This window comes from Lithobates pipiens, unplaced genomic scaffold, assembly GCF_037356315.1.
Source record: "Lithobates pipiens isolate NorthernLeopardFrog02 unplaced genomic scaffold, aLitPip1_a1.2 Scaffold_16, whole genome shotgun sequence".
Classification (NCBI taxonomy): Eukaryota; Metazoa; Chordata; class Amphibia; order Anura; family Ranidae; genus Lithobates; species Lithobates pipiens.
This window is the reverse complement of record NW_027507748.1, coordinates 520,450,884-520,462,161: the sequence shown is the minus strand read 5'-3', so window position 1 is coordinate 520,462,161 and position 11,278 is coordinate 520,450,884.

The following is an 11,278-nucleotide window of genomic DNA, read 5'->3' as shown; positions in this document are numbered from 1 at the left end:
GTAGATGAAGGAGAGTTGGTCCAAAGCGCGTTGATCCTGGAGCGACATGGTAGCGTTCATGAACATCTGCCACCTGGCGAGGAAAGCTGCTTTTTGTTTAGCATGGGAGAAATCTGTCGTGAGTCTCTCCGTGTGTAGAAGGGATAGAAGATCCTTGTGTAGTTGGGAGGCTGGAGGGCCAGACGGCTGTAGCCAGAATCGTAGTATGAGGCGACGGGCCACAAGTAAACATAACAGGATCCATTCCACTATAGCTCGCCTTGGAGGTGACCATGGAGAGGGTCCAGCGCCTGTAGAGATAGACCATGGTAACAGAATGGGGTCCCAATAACCAAAAATGAGGAGTAGAGGTTCCTTAGGTAATTTCAGCAAGGTGACGTCGAAAACGAAGGCCAAGACCTGGTCCCAGAAGGTGGATATTATAGGGCAGGACCATAATCGATGAGAGAGGGGCAGCTTCGAGTGATGACAGTGAGGGCAGGAGGCTCCATCACACTTGGATTTAGGAGAAAGGAAAGGAATGTAGGCCCTGTGGGCAATCTTAAGCTGAGTTTCCCTCCAAATTTCGTTAGGCGTCAGGCGTAAAACCTTGTTGAGACCGTGCAGAATCTTATAGACAAGATCGGTGTCCGGGAAGGCTGAGGACCAGTTTGCAATGGAGGTAGAGGAAGCAGGTGTCTTCGACCGTTGCAGAAGAGGTTTATAGATATCTGAGATCTTGAAGCCTTCATTGCAAATCAGCTGATCCATGAAGCTGGTTCGAAATCGCCGGGAGTCCTCCTTGCAAGTTTGGGTGATATAACTGATGCACTGTCGGTAATGAAAAAAGTGAGAGGATGGGATTGAGAATGAGTCCATCACTTTTTGAAAGGGAAGCGGTTTGCCAGTGAGCAGGTCGCATAGGGAGGAGAAAAGGGACAGACCCCGTGCCGACCACTCAGAGAAGGCTTTACAGTGAAGTCCTGGAATGAAACAGGGATTTCCTTGGATAGATGAACGGATAAAAAGGGGGTAAGTCCGGCCAGTTTTCTGGACTCTCTCCACGCTATTGCAGTGTCTCTGAAGACAAGATTGTGTTGGTGGGGGGGGGGGGTACCGATTTCCAGCGGGAATGCAGCAGAGCAGACAAAGAAAAGGGGTGGGCCATAGCGGATTCCAAATCAAAATTAGAGTACCTGGACGAGTGGGTGATCCAGTCAAGGCTGGTTCTAAGTAAACAAGCTAAATTATATAACCTAATATTAGGTAAACTGATGCCACCGTCACCCCTAGGAAGGTGCAATTTTTTAAGAGCAATACGTGGTCGTTTGCCGTGCCATAAAAATTTGGAGATAGCAGATTCTAATGAAGTAACATCTTTGTGCTTGAGCAAGAGTGGGAGAGTTTGCATAGGATATAGAAGTCTGGCAAAGCTGACCATTTTTATAAGGTGGCACCTTCCCAAGAGCGAGAGGGGTAGATCCATCCAGTTGGTCAATTCTTGAGATATCTTAGTCAACAAAGGGGGATAGTTCAGCTGATACAAAGAAGAAGGCAGTTTCCCAATTTTAATTCCCAGGTAGGTGATGTATGAGGGTGCTACAGAGAATAGAGAGTCACCAATCCAGGAAGGGGAGGAGTGAGAGCCAATAGGTAAAATTTCACTTTTAGAGTAATTTATGCGTAGCCCTGAGCACAACCTGAACTCGTCGAAAGTATTTTTAATGGTGAGAATGTCAGATGGGAGGTTTGAGGAGAATATAAGGATATCGTCTGCGAATAGGGATGTGCGGAGTTCCACGCCTCCTATTTTTATACCCTGGAGGGGAGCCGAGAGGGATAGGTATCTGGAGAGGGGTTCCAAGGCTATGTTAAAGAGGAGGGGGGAAAGGGGGCAACCCTGTCTGGTACCTTTATGTAGGGGGAAATTGGGTGAGAGAAGACCTGTCGCTACTAGACGGGCGGTGGGGGAGGCATACATCGAAGATATGAGGTGGCTAAATGGGCCTGAAAGTCCTAACTTGGAGAGGGTCATGGATAGCCAATCGAAACTGACGTTGTCAAAGGCTTTTTCAGCGTCTAAGGTGATGATGGCATAGGTACCCTTGGGGTTCTGTTTGGCAGATTCGAGAGCTAGTAGAACTTTGCGGATGTTCAGTGTGGCTGTCCGACCTTTGACAAATCTCGATTGGGCTGGATGGATTAGGTGGGGAAGGATATCGGCTAGTCTCGAGGCCACAATCTTTGAGAGGATTTTCACATCTAGATTAAGGAGGGAGATGGGTCTATACGAACCGGGTTGTAACGGGTCTTTCCCTTTTTTAGAAAGAAGCTTAATGATAGCTTGATTCCCTGAAGGAAGGTAAGGGCCCCCCGCCCAAATAGAGGAGTAGACTGAAAGGAGTGTGGGTGCTGTGAGGTGAATGAGGTTTTTATAAAAATCGCTAGTAAAGCCGTCGGGGCCCGGCGCTTTGTGAGGGTGCAGATGGCGAATGGTAGTTTCAATTTCAGCTATAGAAATGGGTGCATTGAGGGACTCTAATTGCTGCGCTGAAAGGGTGGGAAGGGACACTTTGTCTAAGAAGGACCGAGCTTTTTCTCATATGATGGGGTCTGGTGTGTAGAGATCTGTGTAATACTTCAACATAGTCTCATTAATGGCTTGCGGAGAAGAGTGCGTGTGGCCCATGTGATCACAGAGGGAGGTGATGTGAGTGGGGCGATGGCCCCCTTTACACAGTCTGGAGAGAATTTTTCCGGCTTTATTGCCGTACTTGTGAAGGGTAGCATCCAAGTAAGCCTTTTTTGTACGTTCAAGGGTGTCGGCCCAAGTGTCGAAAGCTGCCTTGGCTGAAACCCAATCATCATGATGAATGGAGGAGTCAGATAGTGAGAGCTGCCGTTGGGCTGCATGTAGTCTGGCGCTAGCGGATTTGTAATGCTTGAGAGCATTACGTTTAAATGATGTGGCGTAGCAGATAATGCGACCTCTAAGGTACGCTTTCCCTGCATCCCAGAATAGGTTAGGTTCTGTTGCATGGATGGCATTCGTGGAGGTGTACTCCGCCCAGGCTTTTTCCATGTACGTAATAAAATCCGAGTTATTAGCCAAAAAGGCTGGAAAGCGCCAAAGGTTGGGGTGAGGGGGGAGGTCAAGTCTGTCCAAGGCGATAGCTACTGGGGCATGATCTGAGACCGCTATATCATGTATCTCAGAATCAGAGACCATGGGTATACAATCATCCGAACCAAAAAAATGGTCAAGTCTGGCCAGGGATCTATGGGGGTTGGAATAGAATGTGAATTCTCTGTCTGTAGGATGAGCGAGACGCCATAGATCCGTCATATGTAGGGAGTCCATGGTGGAGGCAAATATAGTAGGGCTCGGAGTGGTGGCGCTGTGCGAATGTTTGTTAGGGGAGGATCTATCAACCGAGGGATGCATAACGTCATTAAAATCCCCCCCTACCAAGTGAGGCAAGTGGTTGGATTGAAGCAGCCACGACGAAAGTTCAGAGTAAAATTGCTTAGTGGGGTTATTAGGGGCATAAATGTTGGAGATATAAATTTCTTTAGTGCCTATCCGTACCGTAGCGGTGAAAAAACGACCCATATTATCTGAGAGGGTGGATAAAACCGTACAAGGAAGGTTTTTGTGAATTAGGAGTATTACCCCTGCTTTACGACCCACTGATGCGGCTCCATGTACCGATCCCACCCACAGTTTTTGCATGCGCGGAAAATCGGATGCATGTAGGTGGGTCTCCTGCAATAGAGCAATGTCCGCCTTGAGCCTTTTAAGATGGCGAAGGATCTTCACTCTCTTTTGAGGAGAGCGAAGACCCTTGACATTCCAGGAGATTACTCTAAGAGGGGCGGAATCTGTGGGTGTAAATGACTGGGTGTGAGACGTATAAGGGCGTGAGTTTTTAGGTAGCTTAGACCGAGCTCAGTAGGGGTATAAGGTATGGGTTTCAGTCCAGGGATCCTTGACTTACAAAGGGGAGAACCCCGGGGAACATGGGAGGGGGGCCAGGGGGGGCAAGGAAAGGGGGGGCATGAGGGGTAAATGAAAATAGAGGAAAAATAACCAAACAAAGAAACAACAGCATATACTTCTCTTTTTTCCGCATGAGTTCACTGTGTAAAAGGGGGGGCTCCCCAGCAGAGCCCCGCGAGGGATGGAGTAAATAGCGAGCAGTGCCGTGAGACCCTATAGGGCCCACCGGGCTAGGATATGCGTCACAGCGCAATGATTAGTCAGCGGAAGGGGGTAACGTACACAGTGGAGTCATGCTGAGACCTGACAAAAAATGTAGGAACAAAGATAAAGCATGGTAAGGCAATAAGATTGTGAACACTAACTCAGAACATTATGCCGAGCCTACGTAACAAACACAGTATAATAAAAAAGAAACCTGAACACTTGTCTGTGGACACAGGCGTGTAACCTGAAAGAAGATAGACAAATACGGAAGGCTTACGGCATCTGTAGTCCAGAACCTCCGAGTCCGGTGGAGTAGCAGCTCCCGGTACTAGCTGGTGGCGAAACTGAGCAGCCGGTATAAATGGGAGGGAGAGATGAGGTGAAAATCCAAGGGTGTAATGGCAGCGGAGAGCCACTACTCGGTACAACCTAGCTTGCAAGCCAGGTGGAAGGAGGGAGCAAAAAAGAAAAAAAAAACACAGAACCGTCATAGGGAGACAGTAGAGATCTCAGCGAGGAAAGGTACGGTGCCTGTGGTCTGGATCCGAAGCTCGGAAGCGTTTGGGGGAGTCTTTCCTAGGGCTCCTTTGATCCAGGGCTCTAAGGGTAGAGGCAGATTTGGAAGGTGTAGCCGGTGAAGAGTCTGATCGGATAGAGCGTAAGAATGCTTCCGCTTCAGATGGGTCTTGGAAGGAGAGTTGTTCCCCTTTGGGGGATTTAAGACGAAGCACGGCGGGAAAAGCCAGTGAAAACTTGATCTGTAGTTTAAACAGTTCCGAGCATATCGGTTGAAAGGCTTTACGTTTTTTTGAAACCTCAATAGAGTAGTCCGCGAAGATTAAAATCTTGACCCCATCAACTTGCACAGGGGGAGACTGCCGGAATGCTTGTAGTATAGCAGCTTTTTCCGCGTAGTTAAGATATTTGGCAATGATGGGGCGGGGGGTCTTGCGGTCTGAGTTGTATAATCCTATGCGGTGGGCCCTTTCCACCGTGAAGGGGCCAGTGAGTCCCAGGGCTTCCGGGATGCGTTTTGCGCAGAAGTCACTCAAATTAGCATTGGGTAGTGATTCGGGGACACCAACGAATCGCAAGTTGGAGCGTCTGGATCTGTTCTCCAAATCATCTAACTTTTGGAGAGCATATTGAAGCATTTTTTCCTGGGACTGCTCTGTGGCTTGGGACTGATAGAGGTCATCTTCCACCTCAGAGACTCTGTGTTCCAGTTCATTGAGCCTTGCAGCATGCTCTGTAAGTTGGGTCTTAATTTGTTTCATCCCGGCCTGAATGGCTTTCTCCACAGAGGCTGTGATCATGGGAGATAGCAGGGCAGCCACCGCTTGTGCTATGCGGTCTGTGTGTCCATCATCCCCAAGGGATGGCTGGTGAATATCCCCAGTCTGGTTGTGAGGGGCGGTTATAGCGTGGGGGGGTCCGGGATGCACTGGGGAAGCTGACGAGGCGACCCCGCTTACCTCCATAGCCGCTTCCAGATGATCCGCGGCAGAGGCCTGCAAAGCTGGAGCGGAGTAGGCCGAAGCCGGGGGCTCAATTTGCGGCCGTTCGGCGGGCGCCGCCGCGGCCGCGTACGAACGGGCTCCCGTTTTCTCCACGCAGCGATCCATAGGAGCGGGGATCGTGAGGGGGTACCCGGATCCAAAGTGGGGCACTGGGGCCGCTGTGGCAGATCTTTTAGGCCGATTTGGGGGGCTCTGCAGCGGGAGCTAGGCGGGAGCGCAGCTAGCTCATGCGGCGCCGGAACCGGAAGTTCGGAAACAATTTAATACAAAAGTGAATCAATTGCACACCAATTTCTGTGCTTTTATAGTGAACTTTATAATCTTAAAGGGGCGAGCCAGAACCAGAAACCAACTAGTGTCAAAACGCACTCACCGCTGATAAGGGACTTTCTTAAAAAATATAGAGCTAAAGTCCTCTCAGAGGCTGACAGGATAATGCTAAAAGCCCCTTTGTCCTCCGAATTGGACAGATGCCCTAAAAGCCACGGAACCTGGTAAATGTCCGGGACCAGATGGCTTCTCGGCATAATATTATATTATTCCTGCTCCTCAGAGACCCTTCGAGAAGCCAACATTTCCATAATCCTCAAAGAAAATAAAGACCAGACTAATGTGGCCAATTATCAGCTGATTTCACTTTTAAACGTGGATGTCAAACTCTTCTCTAAAATCCTGGCCAGTTGACTTGCATTTCATGTACCGGCCTTGACCAAGTGCGTTTTGTCCCTGGCAGGGAAAGCAGGGACAACACCATCAAAGCTCTGAATCTCCATTACTGTCTCACCTTTTCTCAACAAGAGGGTTTTTTCCTGGCAATGGATGCAGAGAAGGCATTCGATTGAGTGGCCTTGGACGATATGGAAGCGACACTGCTGGCTCTTGGTTTAGGGAGTGGTATGTGTGTCTTTAATGGCTCCCTTTATGTGAATCCAAGAGCTAGAGTCCGAGTTAATGAACACTTATTGAATGCCTTCCCCATCCAGAATGGCACCAGGCAGGGGTGTCCTCTCTCAACCATACTCTATATCTTGACTCTATATTCTTAGTTTGTTGTACCATAGAGAATCCAAACATAAAGGGAATTGCCATACACCAAAAAGAGTACAAAATTGCGGCTTTTGTGGACGACACCCTGCTCTTTCTTTCCTCACCACTGACGTCCATACCTAACCTTATGCCTATGCCTTAGACCTTTTCCAGTGTATCTCAATTTTAAAAGTCAATCTGTTCAAATTGTTTGCACTAAATGTCTCATTATTGAATGACCTGGTGTGACAATGTCAAAAGAACGTCCCGTTTAAATGGGAGAAAGAGGCTATATTTAGGCATCCAGCTACCAGTTAATCTAAAAACACTGTATACTATAAACTTCCTATCAGAGCTAAAACTTATACAATGAGATCTGCTGAAGTGGAACATGCCTACCCTTTCATTGTTCGGACGGGCCTCTGTCCTAAAGATGACAGTCCTACCTCGTCTATGCTACAAAATGCAGATTATCTCAATACACTTACCACCCACCTTTTTTACAGCATACAGGAAGATGTGTAGATCCTTTATATGGGGTGCAAATTCAGCGCATATCAGATGGGCAAAACTAGTTCTGACCAAAGAAAAAGGTGGAAATTTTCTCCCGGACTTAAAGCGCTATTATTGGGCTGTCCATGTGACCAGGGTGGTGGACTGGAAAGTTCATGCCCATTGCAAAAGTTGGGTGAACCTTGAAAAACTAATTGCGGAAACTGAACTGGGCTCGATACCTTGGGTCTCTAAACAAATGGTACCATCTAAGCTTCACACACATCCCCTTACTGGATCAACACTCCAAGCTTGCGATAGGGCATGTAAGGCCCATGCATTGTCAGCAACAGATTGCCCGATTACCCCCATTAGCGATAACCCAGAATTCCCCCGGGGTCTACCGAAATCCTATCTTCAAAAGGAATGGCCCTATGCACAGATGCAGACTAAACACTTCTTTTGCAGAGGCTAGTTTCTAAGACTACAAGATCTTGGTCTTATATGCAATTAAAACACTTTCTAGATGAAAATAACCAAGTTCGCAAACCCTCCCACAGTGTTCGAATCTCTATGATCGAGCTCTTCACCCCAGAGCCACGTGATTTGGGCCTTATATGCCTCTATGCTTAGAGAACCGTACTCCTCTCTATGCTCAGACCATGCATTCTGGGAATCAGCCTTAGACATGGAGATAGGAGAACCCAGCTGGGACTGTATCCACTTATACATACACAAAGGTTCTCTCAATGTCAAAATGCAGAAAAATGGATATAAGCTCAAAACTAGATGGTATAAGACTCCACGGGTGCTTCATAAGATTTTACTGACGGTGCCAGACCACTGTTGGTCGATGTTAAACAGAGGTGGACACTCTTCTCCATGTCTGGTGGTCCTGCCCTCTTCCAGCCATACTGGCGTAAGATACATAAAGTAACTACTGCGATCTCTTCACTCCCATTGGAGTTCTCACCATGATGATACCTACTACACTTATCCAAAATTCCCCAGAAAAAATACTTCAATACTAAAAGAATGTGCTCTACATGTTGATCACATAGCAAAGATGGAGGAATTGATCCTCACTTCACAAGATAAAATCTTGAGCTCCACAGCTATCTGGGAGGCATAGATCAAAAAGTCATATCGGGAATTATTGCAACAAAATATGTAACCTATTATCATAATTCTAATTTATCGTGGCTGTTCATCCCCGGTGATCTGGGAGACCCAGTGAGCATGGCATGTGGACGGAGATGGTAGCAGGTGGGATTCCTTCTCTGCATACCCCCCTCCCCCTTCTTCTTTCTGTATTCTCCCCCTCTCCCCCCCCCCACCCTGTCTTTTTCTTTTTACTCTTAAGATCATCTGAGCCCTGTAACAGGATGGACACGGTGCTTGTGCCATGCGGTAATGTCCGATCATAAGCCCCAGGTCCAAGCCACAGATGAGGACAATTGGGTAAAGATGAGCTAATATGTCCATGCTCTGGCAGGTGGTTCAGATAAAATTCAAAAACAGTAATAAACCAACCTGAGAGGAGTCATACTGTATCAAGGAGCACTTTTAGCCTAGAGCATTGATCACATTTTCTTTCTTTTTGATGCAAATAGAATACATATGGAACTGGAGTATTTTGTAGATAATTACTATACTCCGAACATGTAAACTAATGCTTGAAACACCTCAAAGGGAACCTGTTACCCAATTTGTTACACTGCATTGTATATTTCTTGAAATATGTAATAAAATCTTTATGAAACAAAAAAAACATTAAAAACAAAATTTAGACACACACAATACACCATGTGCTCATGATAATTCAAAGGTCTAAACCCCTCAACATGCTGGAATGTTCACAAAATGAAAAGTTACCAGCATAGCATTGCATAATATTTATCCATTCCAGTTGTGGAGGATATAGATGGTCACACCAAGGAGGATTATATTAACACAAAAAATTACCAACTATCAAAAGCAATATAGGAAAAATGATGTTACTAGAATAACGGGCATTTAAAGTGCATTTATAAACTAGTATAAGCATACATAGAAAGCAGAAAGCAAAATGCAGAAGGTTCAAGCATGTGCATCAAGCTAAATTCCTAAAGTATAACTAAAAGCAAAACTTTTTTTCCTATTAGACAGAGTATAGCCTTTATCATTTTTTGCCATCTGTGTCTCTTTGGGAAGATTTTCTTCACATCGTGTCACATCATGGAGCTGGTGGATGTCAAATACCTTACATGCCTCCACCTTCCATTTGAGGATGCCCCACAGATGCTCAATAGGGTTTAGGTCTGGATACATGCTTGGCCAGTCCATCACCTTTACCCTCAGCTTCTTTAGCAAGGCAGTGTTCAGAGTTGTTTTCATGTTGGAATACTGCCCTGTGGCCCAGTCTCCGAAGGATAGGGGATCATGCTCTGTTTCAGTATGTCACAGTTAGGGATAAGCTTCGAGGTCGAGTCCAACGTAAGTTCGACTCGAACATCGGCTGTTTGATGAAGATTGAACATTATGGGCCGTTCGCGCCAAATTCGAGCAGTGCATCACGGGCCATAATTCACTGCGTCATCGCAGTGCATTGCGCATGCTTTGGCCAATCACAGCGCCGTAAGCAAACAGAGCCATAATTGCCCAAAGGCAGGGTGCCTGTATGTTGGTGGCATTTGTGAAAGAGAGAGACTGTCCTTTCATTTAGTTTCAGCAGGCAGGCAATTCCTTCCTGGTGTTCTGTTGCTAATATACTTCAGGCAGGCAGGAGAGACAGTTAGATAGCTGCAGTGTATTGTGTATATAGATGCATCCCAGTTTTGTGTATATATATATATATATATATATATATATATATATATATATATATATATATATATATACACTGTATATAGTTTAGCTAGATCTCACTGCAAACTGTTCCTGGTGTGTACTGTTGCTAATATACTAATATACTTCAGGCAGGCGGGCGGGACAGCTGCAGCATATTTAGTATATATGTACATCCTGTCTTATATATATATATATATATATATATATATATATATATATATATATATATATATATATATATATATATATATATATTTTTTTTTTTTTTATTATTTTTTTACATATACATATATACACTGTATACAGTTTAGCTTAATTTCACTGCAGACCATTGCTGATGTATTGTTTCTAATATACTTCAGCCAGGCAGGTGACTCACTGAGCTCAGTGCATTTAATATATATATATATATATATATATATATATATATATATATACACACACAGGCTTGTATATATATATATTGTCTAGCCAAGACTATATCTGACTAGGCCATTGCCTGAGTGCGTGTTCAAAGATACTTTCAGCCAGGCAGGTGACTCACTGAGCTCAGTCCATTTAATATATATATATATATATATATATATATATATATATATATATATATATACACACACATACACCCATACACAGGTTTGTATATATGTATATATGTATATAGTCTAGCCAAGCCTATACCTGACTAGGCCATTGCCTGAGTGCATATTCAAGGACACTTTCAGCCAGGCAGGTGACTCACTGAGCATCCAAGCCTATACCTTACTGTAGGCCATTCCTGGTGTACTGTTTTTAGTAAACTTCAGGCGTTGTTTTGCTAAGTTAATTGTACAGTATGTCTGAAATGCCACCAAGGAGAGGCAGACACTCACAGGCCACTAAAAGAGGGCAAGCAGGCTCTGTGTCTACAGCAAACAGTGCTGGTCATGGACATGGTGCATCCTCAGCACGTGGCTGGGGGGCACGCTTGTCCTTTTTTTTCGGGAGCTGGCCATGTTGAGCCACAACATGCAGAAGAGTTGGTAGAGTCGTCGCCAAGCCGTCCTCATCCTACCCCTCCTCTCACACCCAGGCTCAGGGTACTGTGTCTGCCAAAGCATCTGCCAAAGCAGCCTCTTCCCTTGGCTCAATGGCATCAGTCACTCCTTCCCTAGACCCACCATGTCCTGAGGAGTCCCCCAAATTGACCACAGTGTTGGGTACATGCTGCAGGAGAATGCGTAGTGTT